The sequence below is a fragment of the Ciconia boyciana genome, chromosome 6 (assembly GCF_034638445.1).
Source record: "Ciconia boyciana chromosome 6, ASM3463844v1, whole genome shotgun sequence".
Lineage (NCBI taxonomy): Eukaryota > Metazoa > Chordata > Aves > Ciconiiformes > Ciconiidae > Ciconia > Ciconia boyciana.
In genome coordinates, this window is record NC_132939.1 from 42,910,135 (window position 1) to 42,935,516 (window position 25,382).

A 25,382-nucleotide genomic window follows, 5' to 3' on the forward strand; every position below is an offset into this window, starting at 1 on the left:
CAGGGCTTGGGAGGAGGCGGGTACGGGCTTCCCCCACCCACAGGATCTGGCCGAACAACAGTAATTTGGCAGAGCTTAAGCCATGAAACGTTTCCAAACTCAAAAACTGGCCTGCCAGTCCTGAGTCCATCTTGAGACTCTGGGGCTTTCCCAAGCAAAAAAAAAAAGTTGAAATAAAGCAAAGCCTTCACGGGCTAAACCACAGACAACGTCTCAATCCCTCCCTGCTTATGTTAACCCTAGCAAATCTAGGCGATACTCTCCATATCCAGAAGAGCATGAAGCGATATTAAATTAACCATTAGCTTCAATTTATGACAAATCCTTTATTGAACTTTAATACTTTATGCAAAGAAAGAGATGTTTGCACGTGGGCTTTTTGTGCGCGTGCCTTTTGGTTTTTTAATTAGAGGCTGTTTTTGTGAAGTCGCATGCCTGGTAGGAAGCCCGGCTTTTACCCATCTTTCTCCTAAAACACAACCAACGTAACAGGCCTCGTGCAATCAACCGCAATGGATCTGATCCTTAAAAACAACATTTGAGAAAGCAGGTGTCTTCCGGCAAGCCTCGCGCTCCGCAGATGGGCGAGACGATTAAGTGCCATAGGAAGTGTTGTCTCACACTGCAGAAACCATACCGACAGATTGATAATGGTGCTATTCTCATGAGAAAAGCGGGGTCATTATTAAATGGATGGAAACTGTTGTTCATAAAAGACGTTTGTACAAACGTAAACCCTTCTTTACTGCCACGTTAAATTTATCACAATGCAAAGAACTGTCAGTAAGAGGGTGTTTGGTCTTCCCCCACCACCACAAGGCCATTTAAAGCAGCTATGTTCATCACTGGTGTGTTAATCCAAAAGCATACGTTCAAAAATTGATCAAAATACTTATCCTCCTCAAGTCCTTTGCTCTCCCGGTGGAATCCCTTTCATTCCCATACAAGGTAAAGTTAGTCCCAGTGCACGAGGCGCTGGGAGCAATGCCTGTGTAGCGTACTTAACACCTTTCCTTATAAAAGAGAGAGAGAGAAATCTTTCTTCCTGAATAAATTTGCATGCAGCTATTACTCGCAGTAGCCCTATGACATTTGGTTTGAAGAAAAATGCCTTTACTTTCTCTCATAAAATTTCACTTGTGCTTTGCTTGGCCAGCAGCTGAAAAGAGAAACCTTCTCTCTTCTCTCGCTTCCATTTTTCTGAAGAATAGCAGCTCTGCAAGAAAATGCACAAACAGACAAGCAAGCACCCCAATTTTTGCTGGAAATCCAAAAAGCTGCTGCAGCACTTGGAAAAGCAGTATGGAGACAGAGGCTGGCTCTGCTACCCAGCTACAAAGTCTGTGCTGCTTACACCCCAACGCCCGGAGACAGCAGAAGCACTCCCAGAAATATGGGAAAACGGAAAAAAAGACTGCCCTAATCTTCCCTCACTCCACTGAACATCACCAAGATCCAACCTTTACAGGTAACCTTTACAGTCCTATCCATCCCTGGCATAACAGGATCTCCTGCTATCCTTAATTTTTCAGTCCAGGTGCTAGTAGTCTCTGCTGAAATGATTGAGGTGGATGAAAGTCCTCTAGGTGACAGGGAAAAGGTAATTCATAGCATCATACAGTACTCAGTTTAACTTTTTTTTCTAAAGAAACCCAGAAAGTTCTAGTTTTCAACCAATGCTTTGGTTTTTAAAGCGATGCTCTGTTTTTAAAGCAATGTTTGCAGATTCAAGCGTTATGAAATATCAGTTCTTCTGAAAATGCATCCCCACTCCCACATGGGCACACATAGGGGACATAGTCTTGGACTAGCATTTCTCCACAGGAACCTGCCTCAGTCAATGTACAGACTGAAGAATGAAAATCAGAGCAGCAACTAAATCCCTCTTTGAAAAAGGCTGGCTGTTTTTTTAATGTAAAATTAGCAAAGACATACAATTTCCTCAATTAACAACAACAACAAAAAAACCAGTTTACTACAAAGGAAATGAATTTTAGTTAGTTATTTTTAAAAATATTTTCCCCAAAAAGAGATGAACAGGTAGAGACAGACTGACCTTGACATGTTACACCATTATCTTCTGTGATACCCGCCAGAAAAAAAAAACAAACCACAAATTATTTTATAGGCACCTGGCTCATTATGTCTTACAAATTAAATCCTCATTTATCTATATGCACCAAACAGTACCTATTCATCGCCTTCACTTAAAAACACATTGCCCTTCTTTCTAGCCTTGTTAATTTCCAGATGCTAATTAAATTTATACTCATAAATGTATCTGTTTAGCATGCATGACTAGATCATCCCTCAATATCCATTATCCATTGTACATTCCAACATGTTTACCTACTGCTTTTGTTTTGCTTTGTTTTGTTTGGATCCATTTCCATCAGTTTAAAGGAGGTAGCTTATGAATTTAAGTCTCCCATTTTGACACTGGGTGGCTGGATTCTCAGGCTTAGTGCTTTTGTAAATACCTTTGTCTCAACCTACTGTGAGGCAGAGGTATTTTCAGATTATACATCAGACTATGGAAGAGCAGAATGGGAAAAAAAAACTTGGAAAAGCAGCATTTGGGGCCCTTTATTGGGCCTTTTGGTGAAGGCAGAGAATCTTTTTCTCCCCAGCCCTGCCCTGCCCACCCCAAAGCCTGGATGCGTACTGTTTTCTGGATGCCCCGCTCTGCTCGGTGCGACTGGCGCAGCCCAAACTGAGCCTCATCAGGGACAGACTGGGACTGCCGTGAGGGCAAACCGCATCTGAGTTCTGGTCCGACTCCTCTGCAGGTTTGCAGGATCCGGCAAGGTGGACGAGCTAGCGGCACTGCCCAACGCTGACGCCTTAAAACGTCCCCCTGACAGGCGGGTAGAGGACTCTCCTTCGACTTCTGTATCCGACCACAGCACAGAGCCTCGGAGATAAGTCTCGAAAGGAGAAAACCTGAAAGGTCCCTAAACCCTGCCCCTGCTCTTCTCCCGCACACCGCAACAGCGTTCGCCCTTCCCTGCCCAGACTTGCAGCACAGACTGGCTGTCTGTCCCTGCTACTATCTATCTCCTGGATTTCCCCAGCCACCGTGGGGCTCTTAGGGGAGGGACAATAAAAGGCAGATATTTCCTCCTCTTTGTTTCCAAGCTTGTAACTAACTCCTCAGTCCCTGGTTCTCTCCACACTCTCCATTTTTTGGTGTTTTGCACTTTTTTGGCATCGACTAATGCCATTAACTTTGGTCTGCAACTTAGTCACTGGGATCTGTTCTCACAAAGGATACTTGTCCCATGAAAAATCCAGAGATTTCAACAATCATTTCTATTTCAAAATAGGGTTAAAAATCTGGGGTTTATCAGTGGAGAGCATTTTGAAAGAATGTGCAAGTTTTGTTCCTCTTCTCTCTCCCTTACTAAAATCCCTAATTTTGTTATACTGAATTAAATCAGCCAGGGAGAGCTTCAACCCAGTTTGACATTTCACAGTGCAGACTACCTGTCGACATACTGCTACATCATCTCAGTGAAATTAAACCCTAGGTCTGTCTTAGACTCCTAAGCATCTCACTCCAGGCTCTCCCTTCTCCCCTCCCACACTCCGTCCCCTGTCATGACCGCAAAAACCCGTGGCAATGCCTTCCAGCACGGCTCTTGCAACCGGAGAGCTCTGTGTAGCATGGGAAATGCACCTGGCCACGAAGGCTAGGTTCAGAGCAGCAGTGGGGCACAATGCCCAAAAATTTCCACTAGCAGAGGTCACTGCAGCTGATGTTGGGACACAGATGAATGCTGATTCGATCTCAAAGCTACCTGATTTGATTGGCATCAAGCATATTTTGAATTAGATCAGTTCAATGCAAAACAGAGCCTACCCTCCATTTTCTCTATGAAAAATATGACTGTGTAAAGCCTGCATTTTTCTGTTGAGAAAATATAAGTGAAAAATTCCCAATGAGGAACCAGTAGACTTGAAACTGTGACGCTTACTTAGGCAAAACTCCAAGTTGGGGTTTTAACTTACCCCTAATGCACATCCCCAAAACTACCAAAGTATATCACTGTTCACAAACTCAATGGCAAAGATTCCTTAAAAAAACCCACAACTATTCCAAGGAGGATCACTTGACTGATTTATTTAGCTTTTAAGTGTTACAGAAATGGCTTAGTAGGAAGAAAAGAACAAATACAGCTCGTGTCACTGGGGCTGATTTTACTGCCAATAAAGAGAGGAGACTCACCCACTGTAAGAAATACCTGAGACTCTCTATGCTGCACAGTGCAAAGGCAAACAATGCAGGCTAGCTGGTTAGCTTACGCGCCACCAAATCAACGATTTGCTTCGGCACAGGATCTGCAGTGATATTTCATTCACTGTAACACAGACAATCGTTATCTGCATGTGGGTGCTGAGAGGACGAGGCGCAAGCGTGGAAACCAAGGTCAAGGAAGCAAGAAAAACTCCCTCATTTATCCCATGGAACAGTTATTCTATTCTGCAATAACTCGGGTTAACAAATAACGTAATAAAGATTGGCGTGCTGCCAGGATGACTGAATTGATTCCTACACTGCACAGCACAAATCTTTTGATCTCCCCATAAAGAATGGGAAATTATAGCCACAGTGGGTACCTCGCAGGAAAAGCAAATAAAAATGAAATGAACATTTCTAGCAGTTTTGACCTTGCTTTGGGGAATACTGCTTTAAATTTGATTGCCCTGCCCACTTATTATTTCACGAGAAGACACAAGCAAGTCACAAAGACAGTTTTTAGTATTCTCTTTGATGAGGTAGAAAACTGGATAGTCTTCTCCCACCCACTTTTTGGTTGGGGTTTGTTTTTTTTTTTTGGTTCATATACTCAACAGAAAAGATTTTATCCAGGCTTTGATTTAATTTTCAGGATTTCTGGTGGGAAATTCTTACAGCAGATATTTTGCTTCCATTGGGGTTTATAGTGCTATTCTGTCTAATTATTTCTGGCATTTTGCCCATCAAATTGTGAGTTTCTTCAAAGGAACGAAATGACAGGAGGCCTCCTTTAGAGCAATCATGGACAGGGTTTGAATTTTGTTGTCTTGGAAACAAGCTAGTTCTTGTCATTGAATATATTCATAAAATAATGGTTGAAACATCACTGATAATAATGGGCTCTTTCCTTGTCAAAATTCATGTTCTGGGGACTTTGCTGCAAGAGGCTCTGTCAAAGAGTTTTTGCAGATGTTGAAGCTAATTTCAACACTTCTGTTCAAAAATCCTCAGCTCAGGTGTCCCACCCCACCACACCGGCGGCCAGCTCTGCCCATGGGAGGTGGCCGGCGGGGGTCGGGAAAGCCCCAGCATCCCTCCGCACCCCGAGGAGTGCTGGTTAACCACGTCTCTGCGGCAGGGGCACCAAGGCACGTACCCTCCCGTCCCCGTTTGTCAGCACCAGATGGCTCCAAATTGTGAGACCAGCACCCAGCGTGGATAACTTTGTCTGTGTTGTGCTGATTAGGTAGAAAATATATTTTTCCCCTTGCCTGCTGATATAAATCCCAAGGTTCAGGGTATTTAAACTCTGTGCCAGGGGTCTTACCAGCTTCTCAGCAGGTGCTTCACTTTCAAACAGATGGATATTGATTGATGAGTAAAACCCAGAGACAGAGGTGCGGTTTTTCAGGAAGGCTATTCAAATCGGGAACCCACTATCACTCTTTGAGCTTCTGTATCAATCAATCTGCCTTTGGTTTTCGTTTTTCATATATATTTAAAACCAAGGAAAAAAAAGACCCTGCATCGAGATGCAGCTGTTTTCTGAATCATGTGAATTTATCTGAGAGCTGACAAACTCCTACGGCTCCCTGAGACTCCTGATGTGTCTGTGTGGACGTGCACACGTGTGTGTGCATGTGGCACACACATATTGGGGGGGGCGGGGGGGGGGGGCTATAAAAAGCCACCAGTGGGGACAGGTCATAAAAAGCTTCCATTCTGCCAACTTTTCTGTGAACCGTTTGGCTGGATATAGTAAACCTGTGGGACACTTGAGAAAATTAAAACTCTAAATTATTACTAGTGAGACTAGCCATAATAGATCTGCTGTGAGAATCTTACTAGCAGTTTTACGATTTTTTTCTGTCCTTCTCAAATCACTACATAATGACACTCAATACTCAAATGTCTAACAAGGCCATTTAACATAGCCTGCAGAAGAGGATTCTCCTGTGAAATTTTACTACAGCCTCTTTAGCACAAAGCTTTCTCAGATTATTAGTAATTTGCATTAGGTCTATTTAATTTTGAAGAGTGCCAGTTCAGTGACCACATGCATATTAGAGCTTAGCAAGTGCATGTGTCTAAAAAGTTACCAAAAGGTCATAGGAATTCTACAAGGCATTTGGGATTTTCAAATTTTCTCTTCATTGCAGCAAGGAAAACCAGTGCGAACCCTTTCACAAAGCCAGAGCCTCTCATCTGAGCCATGATGAGTTGCAGGCACCAGCCATGCGATGCGCACGTCCCTGCAGCAGAATCTTTTTCCCGCTACATACAAGGGTCTGTTAGCAAAACCCTCCCATTTCGCTGTGAAAGAATAGCCTGATGATGGGAGAATTCCTTCCGGGCAGTATCTGAAGGAGAAGCACAGCTTTTCTTGTAAGCACTGGTAAAAGCCACCTCTTTCCAAGCAAGAAACACATGGACTGCTGGTGTGACATATACACTGCCACGGAATTAGGAGTCACTAGAGGAACTCCGTAGTACTTGAGGACAGTGCTGCCAGCACAATCAAAAAACAAAGGATAGCAGCAAATAAAAACAATATAAAGAAAGGTCAGTTTTCTTTCAAGAAGACATTCCTACATTCTTCTTCCAAAACATCCAACATCATGCTCTGAGTGCTCCCAAAGCCTGCGACAAGTGTAACACCTGAAGGAACAGGCGTGATAAACCCCGGGCATCACCGGGGCTTTTTTGAGACCCCAGTTGCTTTGTAACCATGTTTCAGCAGAAGGGCCACATCCTGCACCCAACTTTAAGGTCAGTGGATGTAAAAACTGGTCTGAGAGCCGTGTAGTCTCCTGACACAAACGCCAGATGATGAACTGCTTCTTCACATTGGTGAGATGGAAAAAAACCCCTTGTGATGTCTGCTCTCCCATGCACCAAGGGCAAGTAAACTGTTCATAGCCTCACCACTTTGTGAGTATATTTTTATGCCTTGACTATTTTACACACATGCAATATTTCAGACTCCTATCACAGCCACCCAAGCACCAGAAAAAATATGATTGTCCTGGCTCAGGAAAGCAGGATCCTGCCAACAAAATTAGCTCATCCTTGTGAGTCAGACACTCCAGTCAAAATGACAGAGCCTCCTACAGTAGGTCTGAGAGGGAAACACAGCCCTACAAGGACAGAGCATTTCAGGCTGTCCCACATCAAGATTCAAAAGGGATTGGTGTTATCTGTCGTACCATTGCATTTGTCTGAATACACACTGAAGCACGGGAAGGTGAGGAGCAGACGGGAGGGGGAAAACTCTTTGCAATCTGTTCTTCATAAGTCAATGATTATGAATCAGATATCTAATGAAGCAGTAATAGGAATGATGACTAAGTAAAGTAGCTAATAAAGCTAATTTATGTGAAGTTGAAATTTTTAGTACTGTGCATTAAAGCAAGCATGATGTCTCAGCATAGTAGGGGCAATGTTAGTGCTATATATACCAAGCACTTGCAATGCTTCAAGTTGATAATACAACTAGATATGCTGAGCTTCTGCATTTCTGATTTAAAGCTTTGTTCTTCAGCATGGACCAACCTACTGGCCTTTCCATGCCACCTGCACGCTTGCTGGGAAACACACCCTGCTCAGCGGTTCTGGGTGCCGGCATATCTGCTCAGCCCCACCAGGAAAGAAAAGAAACAAATGAAGGGCCTAATAAGGCAGATGTTTTTCCTATTACTAGTGTCTCCATTTTCCTTCCTTTTTTTTTTTTTCCTTTTTTGCCTTTTTTTTTTTTAACATAAAACCAAACACAAACGTCTGACTAACCTTGACTGGAACAAACCTGATACTCTGCAACCTGTATAGTGGGCAATAAACTATGGCACATATAGCTTCTCAACACTGCATTTCCATTTTAACTGCTCAGCTATGAGAGTATTTCACTCATACTGTAACTCAAATGATTACAGATTACTTTAATGCAATTTGCTCTTTTTTTGCTTTCATGGATTTTAGAAAATTAATAGACATGAGCAAGCTTGCCAGGAAGTTTGAAGGCAGAGACAAATGAAGGTCTTGGGAGCCCAAAACACAAGCTACTTAGCTACTCAAACTATACCCTTCTGAGAAAGGAAATATGTAGCGTGATATATTTGTTTGCTGTCACCGGTAGGAAGGCCTGCCAGGATAGCCTCACTGCTCTGGCACGTGGTCAAGTTCTCTCCCCACACACAAAGTCAAACCAAAGCCAGGAACACAAGGACGCCCTGGGGCTCTCACTGCCGTTGGCCTAAGAACACCTTTCCTGGTGAAAATGTAGCTGAGGTGAATAAAAAATGAACATTTGGGAGAAGCCTTCACGGTTCAGGTTCCCAAGCCAAGAATCTGAACACACCCACCAAGCCGTCAGTTCATCCCACCACAGGGCAAAGGGCTCGGCGGTGGGTGCACGGGGAGATTGCACACTTGGGACCCCAAAGAGGCACAGCGGCTGGCAGCTCCCAGCACCGAGACACGGAGGAGCATGTTCAAGAGCCCTGACCAGACAAAACAGCCCTAAAGCACACCTCACCTCAGCTGAATGCCATCAGCTGCCCCGGGGGGGCTGGCGTGCAACATATAGGATGCCTGTGAGGCAGGGAACACCAAGGCGCTCGTGCACAGCTCCCTGCAGCCTCACCACCCTCACATGAAAGCATGGACTTTAAAAGTTGATTTTTTATACTGGTATCAAAAAACAGATGATACTTTATTAAGATGTAATTCGGGGGCAGGAACGATCAACCAAAGGCACTGGCCAAAGGGCTCATATTTCTGAACACAGGCATTTCATTGCTTACCATTTCTCTCTCCCTCTCTGAGCCTCCGCCCATGAAATTGAAAGATTTCTAGTAGAAATGCCTTTGTTGTATCAGCTTTGGAAATATGGATTACAGTATTCTGTGAAAAATATTTATTACTCTGAACTGTGACTCGGACATTGTTGCATTTCTAGGGTTATAGATTTTCTTTCAGCTAAACTAAGGTTGTAAGTCACAGTGACAGTTGTAATGTGTGTAATACCACAGTACCAGATTCTATTACATACATATTTTTGCTAGAGGTTTACGATGTTAAAAATATTTCTTCTTTTCCCAATACTTTTCCCTACCTGTTGTGTAAATATATTGGAACCTATAACACTAGAGTCAATTTTCAGATTAAATGTGCATGGGAACAAGTAGTTTGTCCTTTTTCAAGAAAAAAACCCAAGGGTGGGGGGAAGGGAACACTGCATACAAACTAATTATATTCAAGCACAATATTGAATTGTAATAAAAGATGAATGAGAGAAAGTGTGTGTCATTGTGAGGAATGGGGAAGGTTACAGAAAGCTGAGACTGGGGAAGGATTTATCATGTGTGATGCTTCAGGCATTGTGTTGAAAGATCTGCAGACTTATTTGCAAGAGTGTTTTACGGGAAAAATAGAGCAGTCTACATAGGAAAGAATTACTATAGATTTTTATCTTTTATACAAGACAAAGATACAAAGATAAAACACTGTTTCTATTTAAAAAAAAAAAAAGAAACCTATGGAAGAAATCCCAGTTGCAATACAGAGGGGGAAACCTTTCAAACTGAGCTCTGAGGCCATCAACTGCATAAATTCAGGGAACAGACATTTGTTAAAATACAGCTGATCCATAATTTTTAATGTAAGCACAAAAGTGTGCTGGGTTTTAAAAAAAAAAACACAACACAACAACTGCGACAACTAGAAAGCTTTCCAGTTTTGCTTGCAAAACCTCGGTGCACATATACATGCAAACAAACCTTTTGGCTGGTTGTTAGAATTCAGCTCTAGTACAGTCATAACACAGCTGTGGAAGCTGGAAAAATAATGGCATTCGGGGTGTATTAGTATGCAAACGGGCATGCCAACACTTCCACTTTGCTTCCAGAATTCCTCCAGCCTGCACATGTCATGTTTCAAACCAAATAGGGCTGGAAATCAGGAAGGTCAAGTACAGCTGACATCTCATCTTCCGTTGTTCCTCCTCAGCATAATGTCTAGCTGGGGCAACGCGAGTCTGCTCCACTGCATCTCCAAGCAGAGGTGGGACCAAGACGCTCTAGCACCATTCCTAGCAAGTACGAACCTCCTGTTGGTGTTGTCTTTAATGGCTACGGGAAGGCTCTGGTTGGGCTGGGGTGTGCACCAGACCCACAGAGCGGGCTGGGAGATGAAGCTCCCTACCGAGAAGCATGCTTTGCTCTTCCATCGTGCTTCCAACGACAGAGCTCAAAGCCTTCTAAAACAGGCATATCTAAATTAAGCTTCAGGACATATTTACCCAGCTCACAAGGGTTTTCAGTTCTCTGTTTTACAAATGGAAAAACTGGGGCACCAAGAGGTTAAGTAACTTGCCCAAGGTCATTGAGCTGAATCAATTTCAAAACTAGGATTAGACTGAAATTCACTCTGAGCATCTGATCACAGTAACACAGACAGCATAGACTTTCTTTTCCAAAAGAAGCTACTTATATGCTAAGCTATTTAGGGTTGAAAGGCAGAAGTAAAGAGCTTATTTGGGGAGTGAAGGGATTTGTTTTTAAGGAGTTTAAATTCGAGGAAGAAAGAAACAGGAAGCCACTGTACAGCATCCCCTTCAGAGCCAGAGCCTCCCCTTGGGTACCCGGCCAGTTAACCCAGTCCTTAACCCCAAGGGCAGCACGGCCCGTCCACACGCCAAAGCCCAAACCGTGGCACCCCAAAGACAGCCATCGGGGCAGGGAGGACCGGTCCCACCCAGCACCCCCGTGCGTCCCAGCGAGGGGAGGAAGGGGACCACGACCTCCAGCCTGGGCCTCCAGCCCCCGCACAGCAGCTTCCCCAATGGCACCGTGCAGGCCCGAGCAATGCCAGCAGCCTCCCAGCCCACACCAGCAAAGAGCTGGGACGGAGGGTCTGCCCTCACCCTCTCTGCCCACCCCTTCGCAGCTCATTTGAATGGCACGGGGGCACTGACATTTCAGCCCCTTTCCGGGAACTCCATTGCATTCAGATTTCTCCCCTGTGGCATTAAAAATAACATTAGGAGAGGAGGCTTACCAACCACAGAAACTCAATTAATGGAGCTGTCAAAGCTCTGGCAGACTTCAGTGCCACCAGGATTTCAGATGCAATCCCCATGACAACCTTAGCTTGACCCTTCTGTACATATGAGCTATGATAATGTCTACACAGCTTTAAAAATATTTCCTTTTTTTAACCACAGGCAAGTGCATCTAGGCCCATTCCCACGGTGGATCACATGAAAGGGGATGTAGCACACCCTTCTGGGCTGCTGCACAGCCTTTTATCTCCTCTGCAGCCCCAGCAGATCCAAAGCTTCAGTTGGGACCATATGAGTTGCATGAGCTATTAGGGGAAGAGAAGACCAGGGTCACTAGAACAGCAAATGCCCCCTATGTTCTGCTGCTAGTAAATGTGTCTATTAATCGCAATAAATTATCATCAGGTTATACCGGCAAAGTGACACACAAGAAGTTCTCAGAAAAATAGATAATTACAGGAAAAACAATCAGGCTACAGGTTTTGTTTGCCATCCCCCTGGAGACTATGTAAATTAAAGCATTTTTTCTTATGCAAAGAGCAGCACCATGTAAAGAACAGTATTTGCAAAACTGCTGATAGTCATATGGAGTATGAATACACATTACAATTACAAGACCAACTTTCAACTGCCAGCAACAAGAGTGACTCCAACAGCAACACCAGCAAACGCAGTGATGCCTTGAGGCCTGGCAGGGATGGGCACCCCAGCATACCCATTAGCGTATGACCACAGAAGGACATTCTCAAACTGAAGAGCATCTCATCCAAAGATACATTCAGAGATCTACCTTCTTCTGCTGGAGGGATTTGAAAAATACTAGTGTACGAATGAACACTTACAGACAAGAGTTGGCTTGCTTTCTGTATTCTGGAAAACATGCAGGAACTTTTTGAAAATTTCAGTCTCTAAAGTGAGATTTCCCATATATTTAATTTGTTCTGAGGCAAATTTTACTTAGTGTTTTGTAAAACTCTTTTGGAGTTACGGAAAAGCAAAATACCTCATCATTTTTCTGTGTAAGTAATGTTTTAGATACCAGCCTATGTACAGTTCAAAAAGGGTTGTGAGATTACAGGCTGAGCTCCACAGGTTAACTAGCAGGTTTAAAAGCTCAGCTGTAACGTTACATTAACATTGATTTTTGTACTTAACAGCCCACTGAAGTCTAGACCACTGGCATGAGTTCATTCCATTTTCCTTTCGTCACAGAAAACCTCCCGTTTTCATCCTCTTCCTATGGCTACGCCTATGTGGCCATCACCACTACACTGCTTGTCCCGCAAGGGAAATGCACGCTCACGGGATGCTGTCGTGCTGCAGCTGGGTTGCTACCAGGGTTTGCACTGGCCAGGTTAGTGCAACGGAGGCATTTCCCCCGTGACTGCAGCGCAAACACCTTCTCAGACCGTAAGTTAGAGTTGTATTACATCCCTTGTGCAGCTCCTGACCACTGCATGTGGGAACAGACCAAGTGACTTGCTCAAGATCGCACTGGGAATCCGTGCCATAGCCAGGGCTGACCCTAATTCAGAGCTTCAGTGGGTCCCTCCAAAGCCCTAGACCACCTTCACGCTGCCCTTCAAGGTGCCCACATGGGCCAGGCTCTTCCTTCACCCATTCATTTGGGGAACAAATGGCAGAGAGGATGCTTTTGCAAACCGGGCTCCTTGAAAAGAGCTTTCTTCTGGATCCTAAGAGCCAGCCCTGGGAGTCGATCCAGATCAATAAGTCTAACAAGCTTTTGGAAGCCTTTCCTTCTAATAAAAAGCTGTCGGGGAGGAGGGGGAACACAACACACACAAAAACAACGCAGAAGTCATATGTGCTTTACAGAAAAGAGTAGAAAGAAATTGTGCAGCACTAGACAAGAGAGTCCGCCTGCTCAGAGATCAGAGCGTGCCGCGGCGCTCGCCAGCAGCCGTGTGCGGCGGGACTGGTTTAATTCACTTTCCGTGAGCAGGGGAGTGATCTGCAGACACCTTATTATAAACTTCTGCAGAGGTGAAGTCAGCACTGAAAAGCACTTCTCGTTCTGTCTCCTTCCTGCCTGCCTTGTTCCTCACACATCATTTTCTTTTATCAAAATGGATGGCAGTATCAAAATTGAAAGGAAGTAGAAGCTGTGAAAATAACAGACCCAGGAAAAGAATTTTTAATTTTGCCTCAATTTCTTTGATGATGAAACCAGTGTTGAATATTAAGCAAGTCCTGAGAGTTGAACATCAAGAATAGCTGAAAGTTTTGCTTCTCTCAGAAATGTGAGCAGAATTCCTCTATGGCCCATTTCAGCTTGTTATTCAGATACAGTTAAAACTCTCCTGAACTTCACTGGGCAGATCCTGCTGTGCTGTGTCCATGCCCCTGTCCTTGGACTTTCCCGTGGCATCACAGTTAAAGAGTCTGTCTGCATTTTTGCTAGAAAGGGTGGCGGGTTCTTCCATTTAAAACTAGGGTAGATTTTTATTTTACTGTGCAAAAATAATTTTCAGAAACTTATCCAATAACTGAAAAAGACTTTTTTAAAATTCTATGATAATGATTATTCTCTGATTCTTGTTTGGTTTATGAAAAAGTTAAATTAAACCTTAAGGCCTAAGGGCAGAGGAAAACAAACACCATTTTTCTTTTTGACAAAACCCAAAAACACCGTGGAAGAAATTTTCCAAACTAGATTACAGTAATGGTCTCTTCTAGCCCTAAAAACCTCTGAGCCTCCCTTGATGTGATTAATAGTAAAATCATATCTAGAGCAGCTATACAAACAAAAAGCTCCACTGTGCCAGCCCTGTGCAAGGAGGGTAGTAATTTATAAAGCCTGAAGCAGAACCACCACCGGAGGCGAAGTGACCGCTGCCCAAGTGCAGAAACCTGCCGGAGGGGTGAGCTGCACCCCCCGGGACGGAGCAGGGGCGTGGGGCCGCAAGGGGAGGCGGGGGCACCGCTGGCCGCCCTCCGTGCTGGGACTCGGTCCTGGGAGGGGAGAGCAGCCACTCACTGATGGTAGGCGAGGAGAGGACTTAGCTGGGCAAGATGTCCCAAATGCTTCCCAACACGAAGAGTTTGAAATTACAGAACCTTCTAAAAGTCTTTTTTTTTCTTTTCTTTTTAAGTTGGAACGTTTACGGTAACATCAATGACTCATTAATTAATCTAACTCTGGAAATTTAATCCTTTCTTTTTTATAGGTGCTTCCAAAGACGTGAGAAAAGTTTAGATGAGAGCAGTGGGCTCCTCACAAATCTTGTCAGTGCAACCTGGCTTGCCTATGGATGTTAAAAACAAGCCGATGGGAAACCCAAGGTTATTCTAGTTCTGTTTCTTCCCCCCGTCCCCCCCCCACAACAAGAAACAAATAAATCCATTTCCTGGTATTTAAAAATAAAACTGTTTCGCTGTTATTCATTAGAGAAGCTCTGCATTTGTAAAAAGCTCCACAAATCCTAACTTTTCTACATTGCTTGGTTATTGCAAATAACCAAAGAAAAACCTGCTAGCCTCCTACCTCCTTGAACATTAGATATAATATTTGCCAATATTTTGGGTTGCATTGCATGTTAAAGGTCCTAATAAGAACAACAGTTATTAATTTTTAATCCAACTTTCTGAGGCAATGTGGTTGATATGACGGCTCTGTCTGTATCTACCAGTTCTGCTTCCTGCCAGTAATATCAAACCTGTTGTCCAGTTTTAACCAAATCTGACACGAGCGTACTGCTTCTGCTAAAACGAGTTTCGAGTGGGAACAGAACTGTATCATTAGATGCCAGAAAATCTACACTGGAGATAGTTTATATGTGCTGTAACCACAGGACAAGCTTTGATCAATCTTTGCACTTTGTTTGACAAGAGATAACCTCACCACGAGATGCAAATCCATAGCAAATTAAGTGCAACAAACTCCACTGCTCACTGAACTCGCAGCACACGAGCTGCAAAAGAGAGTCCCGCTCCGTTCCCCCGAGCAGGAGGGAAGCGCCCAGGAGGCACCGAGTCCTGCTCGTCCCGCTGCCTCAGCTGCGCCGGTTCAAAAGAACTCCTAACATCCTCTCCACTGCCATCAGAAAGGATCTTCAGTCTCACGCAGGGCTTTTCAAGTGACACTGTTGCAAAATATGCTGAAGACCAGACGGGGACTTCTACAGATGTTAAAATTTGACCACTTTTGCTCATGTCTTGCTCACCAGCAGGACTGACGGTGAGCGGGGCACCCAGCACTCGCTCTCGTGAGCCTGGACATCAGGGCACGTGTAAGAAGTATCTGTAGCACTCAGGAGCAAAGACCAGTGAGAAGAATTACCTGAGTATCATGCTGCCGGGAGAAATCGCACAGGCCAGCTGCAGGCAAGCGTGGCCGACCCCAGTGGTCCCTCCGTGGGAGGCAACCCAGGGTTCAGGACCAGAGCCCGGCCAGGCTCCCCGCAGCACGGCCCAGGGTGGCTCATGCCACAGAGGCAGAGGAGCCAGAGCTGGCAGGCTGATGCGAGCCTCTCCACAGGCCTTTCCTCTACGGACATTAATCTGGGGGTAATCCATCAGCTCACGGCCAGCGCTACGCTTCCCCTGTGTCCAAGGTCCCCCCATTAGCTTCCCCTCCCTCCCTGAGCTGCTTCTGATCTTCCTATGTGTCCTGCCGAGCGCCGAACCCGCTAACCGGCTGCACCCTGCCTCAGGCGGGAGAGATGAAGCGGCAGCATGGCCGCCACACTTCGCCGCTGGCAGCACCCGCGCTTCACGGCACAGCGCGTTAACAAGGCAGCGGTGGGAAAGCCAGGACCTGCGACAAAAAACATGCTCTGACAGCGAGGATGGGACTGTTGGATATCAGAGGCAGGGTGGCCCGGAGCAGGAGGCAGCAGGTAGGCAGCAGCTCAGGAGAGTGCTGCCTGCAGTCCTGATGCAGATGCAGAAAATGAAACTCGTGAGGAGGCTCTTAACAAGCCTCCTGCCGTAATTCCCTTGCCCGGCTCTGGAGAGCGCTGGGATGGCCGCCCTGCCTCCAACAGAGCCGCTTTGTCCCTGAGCACTGCTAAATCAGCCCACCGCAAACCTGGAGCAGGTGAAGATACTTCTCCTCTGTCTTGCACCAAGTGTGTCAGGGGCTAAATGGAGAAAGCGAACGCCAGAGCCCTGCTCCCTGCCTTCCCCTCCTCACCAGCCCTCATGCTGTTGCCCCTGCACCAGTGTCCCACCGTACCCTAGACTTTGACCGCTTTTTGGGACCCAACATGACCGTTTCCAGCAATCGTGCTTACTATAAGTTTGTTTGTCAAATACCTTCCGTTTTGGCTGTGACAGGACTCACGTTCAAAGGAGGAAACAACACCCCAGATTCCCGAGCCTTCCTTTTTCGCTAGCACCGACTACTGATGGCACGGCATGGGAGCCCGGCAGGACAGCCGGGCTGGAGAGCCGCACTCCGGCGTTAGCACAAGCTCTCCACCCCAATAACCCAACCCACTGGCGAGAAAACGGGCAACTCCGTCACATCCAGCGGGCAGGCGGCAGCGGCTGACGAAGGCTTTTTCGCACAATACTTAATCCCGGCACAAAGGAGGCTGATCCTTGCACTAGGACGCAGCCTTCCGGTCCCCAAACCGTGAGGACAATTTTGGCCTTTGTTGTCAGAAATAGTCGGATTATTTCAAGGGCCGGCAAGCCCGCCTGGGCTGTGCTGGATTGCCCCCTGCAGTCCGAAGCCCGCATGGTCCCCAGCGCAGGGCTGGCCCCGCATCCTGGCACGGCACATGAAAGCCGAGCGCCTGCAAGAAAAGGCTCTGTGATCATTTTAAGAACATTTTCCTTCCCGGCCGTAACCAGAGAAAGCCGGTTTGCTTGCTTGTTTCCAGGTGTTCCTATCTGATTACAAGGGCAGCTTGGCAAAAGAAATTACCTTTTAAGAAACACTGCGGCCTCCCTGATTCTTTTCTTCTGCTTGTGGATGGCAAACATCTTTTTCTAGGTATTTCCTCTCTTTTCACGATATGACAAGTTGGGGGGGAGGGGAGAGGAAGGGGACAGCGAATAGGTGAGGAAATATTTTCTAATCCTCCCAAGCAAAGGAAAGCAGCATAACAAAGGAGATGCCAAGAGAAGGCTTTTTTTCCCCCCCTCCGCACACTTCAGAGAGATGTACCCTTGTATAAAAGATACAGAGCAGAAGGCCAGGCAGAGACAACTCTGAAGAGCCCACAGAGCACAGACGCGGAGAGAACAAGGGTGGGCCCCATTTTGTTTAGCAGCAAAGGCAGTACCAGATAATCAGTTATTTTACTCATGTACTTACGTCTCTGGCTCGCCACACTGCTGTAAAACTTTTGAAGTATCTTGGTTTACTTGCTAGTAAATGCTGGACTTCAAAGGAATAGGAAATGGATGCTGAATGGCAAAGTGACCTTTTATTACTCCAGCTACAGTTTGTAACCTGGAATGTGACAGAACATTTTTCATTCTACTTTAAAAAAAAAAAAAAAATCCCACTAAGGATTACGCTTTCAAAGCGGCTTCAATCAGAGTGTTACAGAGGAGTTTTGACAAGATACCAAAGTATATTTCCTGGTTCCAGTCATGTAACATGGACCTGGGTGACAGGAGGTTATAGCTGTGCCTCATTGCAAAAGTCTCTTTCTGGCTTCATTAGCTGTCATTATAGGCTCTTCGCTGGCCTCAGATATTGCCCTCTCACTCCGTCTCCAGATGCTTTCACTAGCAAAAGCAATCTTCAATTTCTATAGGTAAGCGGCTGCCAGCGTGCAAGGCGGGTAACTGAGGTCTCCCCAGCGAGCACGCTCCAGTTCAAATTTTTGTGCACCCAGTGCTATATGTCAAAATTTGGTGGCCATTTTGGAAACGTATTTGCTTGCTTGGTATTGTCTCTTAAGAATACTCTCACCATGAGAATAGCCACTATATAACATCTTTTGTTCATTGATTTGCCTCCAGCTAGGGTAACGGGAGAGGATTCTGGCAGAAACTGGAGACAAGCTGCTGCCATTTGAGGCTTCAGACTCCCACCAAATAAAAGCAAAAGAGTAGCTTCAGACTTCAAAGCATGGTACATAAGATATACTCACCCTCCTTTCCAGTGCCCACAATATTTATTTTACCTTGGGCACTGACAACCATGGAAATTAATATGAGTGTATCAGTACATCGATACAACCCAGGAAGGACAGTGACCATTTGTGCTGCTCTACCCAAACCATGCCATTTAAAAAGCAGAAACAGCAAAGACCCCATCACTGCCTAGACACTGGTCCCTGTCTCTAAGTCTTGGCAGGATTTCTAGGCTGGGCAATACAAAATGACCAGATGTGATGCTTGTCACATCACCGGTACTCACATTACATTCAACCGCAGCACCCATGTCCCGTGTTGGCATGCTTTGGCATCCCTCGGCAGCAAAGGCTAAAGAAAGACAGAGGATACAGCTCCCCAGATCATACCCAGCACATTAAATGCTGGCATTGCTCCTTGTGGGTCCCTGCCCACAAAGACTGGCACTGCCCAAGCCCCTCAGGCTCAGATAGGACCTGTGATCCACCCTCACCCCCCCCCCCCCCGTTTTTTTTCTTTAAGATGAAGGCTGCAGGGCCTGACCAAATCCTCTTATGCCAAGGATGCAGAGGGGATGAAAAAATGGCATTTAGCAGCAAGCGAAATATGGAAGGACTTTGGAGAACAGGAAGAGCAAGCTGCAGCATCCATGTGACAACACGCAAGGCCAAGCTGATGAAATACATTGGCAAAGAGTGGTCAGGACACAGGAAATAAAAAGAAGAGAAAGAGAGAAGCCTGAGAAGGAGAAGAGAAAAAAAAAAAAAGAATTAAAAGGGAAAATATTCAGCAGTTTGAAAACGATGAGGAATCTAGCTGGAAAGAAACATATGCTAGGAACAGGTGGGGAAGATAGGAAAAATGGATAAAAGGTCACAATTAGAAATTCATACAAATTACATCACAAAGTGAAAGACTGAATGAAAAGCTCAACAAGCAAAATAGTAACAGGACTGGCACTATTTGCTATAACCATTATAGGTGTGTTATGACGTGACTAGATGAAGGCCTCTTTCCTTTTGTTTTTCCAGAAATTGAGAACAATACATGATAGCATGGACAGGTACTCCTCCCCAGGCAGAAAAGAAAACCCAGTGGTTAGGAGGATAAGCTGGGACTTACAAGAATTACCATTTTCTTGTTCTGATCTGGAACAAATGGACTGAGCACACCAAAGGAAAAAAGAAAGAAAATATAATGGGGTTTAAAGGAAAGGCAGGGGGATCTAGAAAAAGAAAGGAGAAGAAAAATACAGCTAAAAGAACAAGGCAAGAAGTACTGAGCATGCAACATTACAGATTTTAAATCCTACCAACATTTCAATAACGCACTTTGGGGAAAAAATACTGAGTTTAACTATCACATCCGTGAATTTCATTTCCCTTAGCTTGAGAGGTGTCAAAAGTTCCTCAGCCAAAGGTTGCTCTGATGATGAACTTGCTGGATCCCGGAACGGCTCAGCTTCCTCCCAACTGGCTCTAAGGGTCTCCACCATCCTTGCAAGGGAGGTGGGTACATGCCTAGCAACAAAAAAGTTACATAGGCAGTTTTAAAAAAATCCAGATGAGTTATTCAAAGGGAAGAGCCAGAGAAACCCACCTCCCCGATGGAACAAATAAGAGAAGGCCACACTGCCTACACCACCCCAGCTGAAACCAACAATTAGAAACTCCACTTCCCACTTAGTCTGTGGTTTTTTAGGGAAATCATTTTAAAAGTGTGTTTCTCTCTGCCTGGTGAGGAATAAAGCCAGCCTTTTGGCTGAACGTCAGAAGATTTGTGAACGCGAGCATGGAACCTCCATAAACAGCTTAAATCAAGGTTTTCTTCCAAGCATGCTGATACCAAGAGCACGTGGGAGGCAAATTTAGACATCAAACAAGGGCCTGCACAGTAGAAATCCATCTGGCTACACTCAAAAATGGGCATTCACTGACTCAGACGTGCTTTTACATTATATACTAAGCCATTTGGTTGACAGTAAAACTGAGCCAGTCAGGAACATCATCGTGTTTATATCTGCCAGTCCTGCCAGGATAAAGTTGGTACATCATTTATGAGTGTTCAGCATTCCACAAGGCTCACAATATGGGAAATTTATCTACGGCCTCCTGTACATAAATAAATATTGCATTATCTCCTATGCTGGTACTACTGATATTGTGTGGGAACAGATTTTGTCTTCCATCAGCAGACTGGTGGAATTTAATAACATTTGTGGTCATCCTGTCCAACTGGAAAGACACATCACACCCATCATACTGAATGGCTCATCATCAGCTGAATATATAAATCTGAAAGAGCTGCAGACAGCAATAGAGTGACAGAATCTTTTATTGAACATGGATGCATTTTTCTCTGACAAATGGGACTCTCCAGGGAGTTATAATTTATCGGTTGCGCACCAGCAGTGTGCTCAGTATTGCACATGACTCAATGAGAAGATGGCCCTGAAGAGTTTGCACTCCAAGGTACCGATTTTGCAAATGCTCTGGTTGAAATATTCACGTGCATAAAATTAACTGAGGTGTCTGTTGCATCGAGTGGTGTCTAATGTCCATGGAGAAACAATGTAAGTCGAACATAACATGAAATACAGAAGAACTACCATCAGTTACACCATCTGGAGGTTTCTGTAATGGCAAAGGAAACCAGCGCCAGGTAACTAGTTACCATCAGATACACAACTGTACTCAGTGTCTCTAGGGCTTTCTTTCAGTGTATACAATGATTTTTTTTCCTCTCACTAACTCACAAGTCCTTCCTCCCCAGGATAAATTATATTGGTCAAAAGATACTGCAAACCAGTTCACAGCCTACCAAGCCACACAGCCCTCTGCCTAGGACTATGTGGCCATTAGACATTACCTAAAGGTTGTAGCAGGTTCCTGCTTTCCCTGTGGAGGTTCAACCTGGTCTTGGCCCTGGAGCTTCCCTCTAAGTAGTCCCTCAGCTGCGGTATTTCCCCATTATTGCAAGTGGCATTATAAGGTAGCCCAAATACTCCCAGGACTGCAGATTCTGGTTTAGATGGCAGATAACTACTTTTGTGTTGGCTTACACTGTTTCTCCTTAGATGTCTTCCCCAACTTCTGCCTCAGGCTTCCTCAGAAGGGGCCAGTACAGGCTGTGTTCCCAGCTTCCCCCTTATCAGGGACTGAATTTGGTCCTAACCCAGGTCTGGCATGCCTGGGAAGCCAAGGGGACAGTTACTTTTCCAAGAGACCCTACCAAGGTACTCGCACATGGCTTGGGCCAAAGTCTCCCCAAATTCCTCCCTTAATTTCTTGACCCTAAGTCCACTTTCAGCCAGCCAAGGACTTGTCTTTTACCTCCTGCTGCTTTGCTGTAGCCTGGCCACCTGCACCTAGGAGGAAAATCAGAGGCAGAAAATGAGGTGGAGGTGCTGCTGCAGAGCCTGCGAGGAGAAGGTGGGTTCCCAGGGGCTGGCCAGCACTGCCATGGCCAGCAGCTGCCTGGGTGCAGGGAGCAGAAACCAGAACGAGGGAAGGAGACAGAAAGACGTCGTGGTGGAGCAGCTCTAGGAAACACCTAGTCCTATGAAAAACCCTGACAAGGCATCCTTTGAGTTCAGTGGAAGTATGATTTCACTCCGATTGTTGCTCCGGCACGTCTGTACAAATGATATCGTGTTCCCTTCCTCTCCAGTGAAGTCTCATATATTATAACTGCTCTGAAGTACTGCTCTATTAACCCTGCTCTGGGCACTGTGCCTTATTTTGATCTCTGTTCTTTGCATGAAGAATGGAATGGAATGGAATGGAATGGAATGGAATGGAATGGAATGGAATGGAATGGAACGGAAGTAAAGTCTGTGTAAAGTCTAAGGCATTATAATAAAACCAGAGCACACCTTAGGTGTAAGAACTGGTTCTAAGCAGATGCGAACTAATAGGAACCATGTAAACTTTTACCCATTTCCCTACAGTCCTTCGACTTTCTCCTTTTCAATCATGCGAAGACAGCGGAAAGGATGCTGAATTTTGATAATACAATAAATCTGCCTTAAAAAGAGGCTGAGTTCTGGGACCGTCCCCATTTCCTTTGGAAATCCCATGTGTTATTTCTGAACCTGCAGACACCATTATGTTTTTTTAATTTAATTAACTTCCAATAAAGCTGCTTATACTGGAAACAATAAAACTCTTTCTACCATGTCACTCTTCCTTCTTTAACACACATACAAAACACACAGAAGCCTCAAGAAAGCTCCAGGCACTCTAAGAAAAGAAATACCCAAATATCACCAAATATTTAATTTTCTATGCCGGAAATGAGAAACAGGTGTAATTAAAATAACACTTTTTAAATTAAGTGACCTCTCTTGACCAACCATCTGTGAATAATTCAGATTTTTTTTCCATTATTACTGTAAAATTAAAACTAGGGCATATAAATGACGAGATCCTCTTTAACTATCTTTAAGCACCAGCAATATATATTTTCCACCAGTTAAAATCCTTAATGATACCAAAAATCTGTCAAGCATAACTCCCCCAATTCATTTGCCTGAAACCATCAATATTTTATCATGCATTTGCAGTTGACTTTAATTTAACAGTCCAGGTTACTAATCAAACAAAACACCCAAGTCATTAAAAGTTAGCGTGCCATTTAGAAAGTGCATTTCACGTTTATTAAAATATCTTTCATGGAGCCATTAGAAGGCTAAAGTTTTAATTACAATCAGATATTTAGTTCTACTTCAGTTATGCTTTTGGCACTCTCTTGCAACTGCCTTGATTAATCTTCCAGACAGAGCTCATCCATTACCTCCTGAAATTATTTTCCTCTTAACTTCTTCATAATTCATCTTTTTTCTTCCCCCCTCCAAACATGTAAAATGCATTAAAAAGGTGTGCACAATACCTGCCTGAAAGATAAGTCATTAGAAAGATTCCATTTCAAATGCAATTTATTCTCAAAAGTACCAAATAGCCATAATTCAAACAGATGTATTGAAATTGAAATGTAGGTTTTCTTGTCTTTGTTGTCATTTTAACTATTTTCCTACAGATGAGAGACTAATATGTGCGGCTCTTTCTCCTGTCTCAGGTTTTGAAATATACAGTTCAGCTGAATTTTGCCTGGGTAATTCTGAGGGCACCTCAAGCTCACACACAACCTCCGTCACAGAAAATTTCCCATCTTTTTCCTCCTCCTTAGTATAATGGTCATATTGCAATGCATTTTACCAAACTTCTCTGCTGAGAGCATTTCAATGGCTTTTTTCCATCCATTTAACAAACATTGTGTGGAACCTCAGTCAGCAGTAATGAGAAAATACTCTCGTTTTGATTGATATTTTAGATCTTTGGTGTAACTTCAGCAACAGACGCTTACACTACGTTTGCAAAGATTCACCCTAAATGGAGGTAAGAATTTGAAGAAAGACCGAGGAAGCAAATTGGGAGGAATGAATCTGGCCCAGAGACCCCTCACATCTCCAGCTGAGCTTTCACATTTCCTCTGGATCTGGAGTAGGGATAGATTCAAGCCCTCCCAACTCTACTTTTGGGACCCATATCTCATTCTGCTTGCTTGTTTGCTGGAGATATAGCCAGGTTTGGATTGCAAACACAAAAGCAAAACCTTGAAGAAATCCACGTGGACAACCGAAGAACAGGCTTATTCATCCACAGGTTTAGATTCTTATGCACTTTGGATTTTTCAGCCCCTTCTTCAAGGCTCAACCTTATCCTCAGATTGAATGGGATCAGAGAATGGTCTTCCCTGTCTCTGTTCTGCAGCATTGTCCTTTAGTTCTTCTGTAACTGCAGGAAGTCTATTGAGATGCGGACTGGAGAGATCCTGCCAGACCTCAGACAGCCCTTTCCACCCAGCTGATAAGCTCTCCTCTGCACCTGCCTCTGTGCTCACCCCACAAGTTCCCACTGGCTATTTCCAGGTGTCTCCTGGAGGAGGACGGGCTGCCCAGCCTGCCCCATGCCCCCATCCCCACGGCCGGACCGGGAGCCAGCCATCAACAGGGAGAGGTTCGGCCACGCTCCCAGCAGAAGGCTCGCGACAGCACCAGATAAGCCCTTCATCTCCCCCTTCTCCTTCATCAGCTGGATGCAGGGCCACATCCGCCTGCACAAGGAAAGCCTCTGTGCTCACGTTGGTCCAAGCCAAACACAAATCGGCATCTCTCCTACAACAGCATCTCACTACAACAGCAAAGCCTGGTATTCCAAACCAGCAAAAACCGTGTGGAGGAGGCAGGGAATAGAGCGGGTCCAATTAAAGCCCTCTACCCTTACTGATGTGATCAGCAGAATTGGCTCCAGGCAAGCTCAGGAGGAGAAACACAGAAGTGTTTCAAGACAGAGCTCAATTACTTAGGCAGCAAAATGGGAGATGCTTGAAAAGCCTGTCTGCACGGCCCTTGTACGGCACTGTATGCGTTGTACTGAAAAGCCTGCCTGTACCGTCTTTTGCGGTAGACAATATTGATTTTTTTCGTTTGAACCTATCCACTCCATTTTTTTATTTATATTTTTATTGTTGAAAAATACAGCAAGTTGTTTTAAACAGATCTGCTGGGGGGCTTTCTTTGTATTCTTAAACAACATTTGAAGAACTAAGTTAAGAAATGGGAGCATGTAAGGAGGAGGGAGAGAGATGGGGAATTACAGGAACAGATTAAAGAGGTAGATGGGATATTGTGATTATCAGTAACCTCAGGTTTCCAATGAGTGTCACATACTCCACGTGGACCGAGGAAATACAGGAACGGCAGCACCATTTGTAAAAGCAAAGGAAACAAGCAGACTGGGCTGGAACGATGTTCAGGTTTGGAACCGGCCCTGCACTGACAAAAGCTCAAGTTTAGGGTTAGAAAAAGGTCTTTTTACTGTACCCATGTTGCCAACGTGGGTAAAGAAGCTCTACTCCTTCCCATGCGTTGGAGAGAAAAGCAGGCTAAAATTGATGATGTTTTCTGAAGCAAAGCTCAGTAATGGAGCACCATCTAGTGCCAGCTGTGAAAAGCAGAGAGAAGAAACA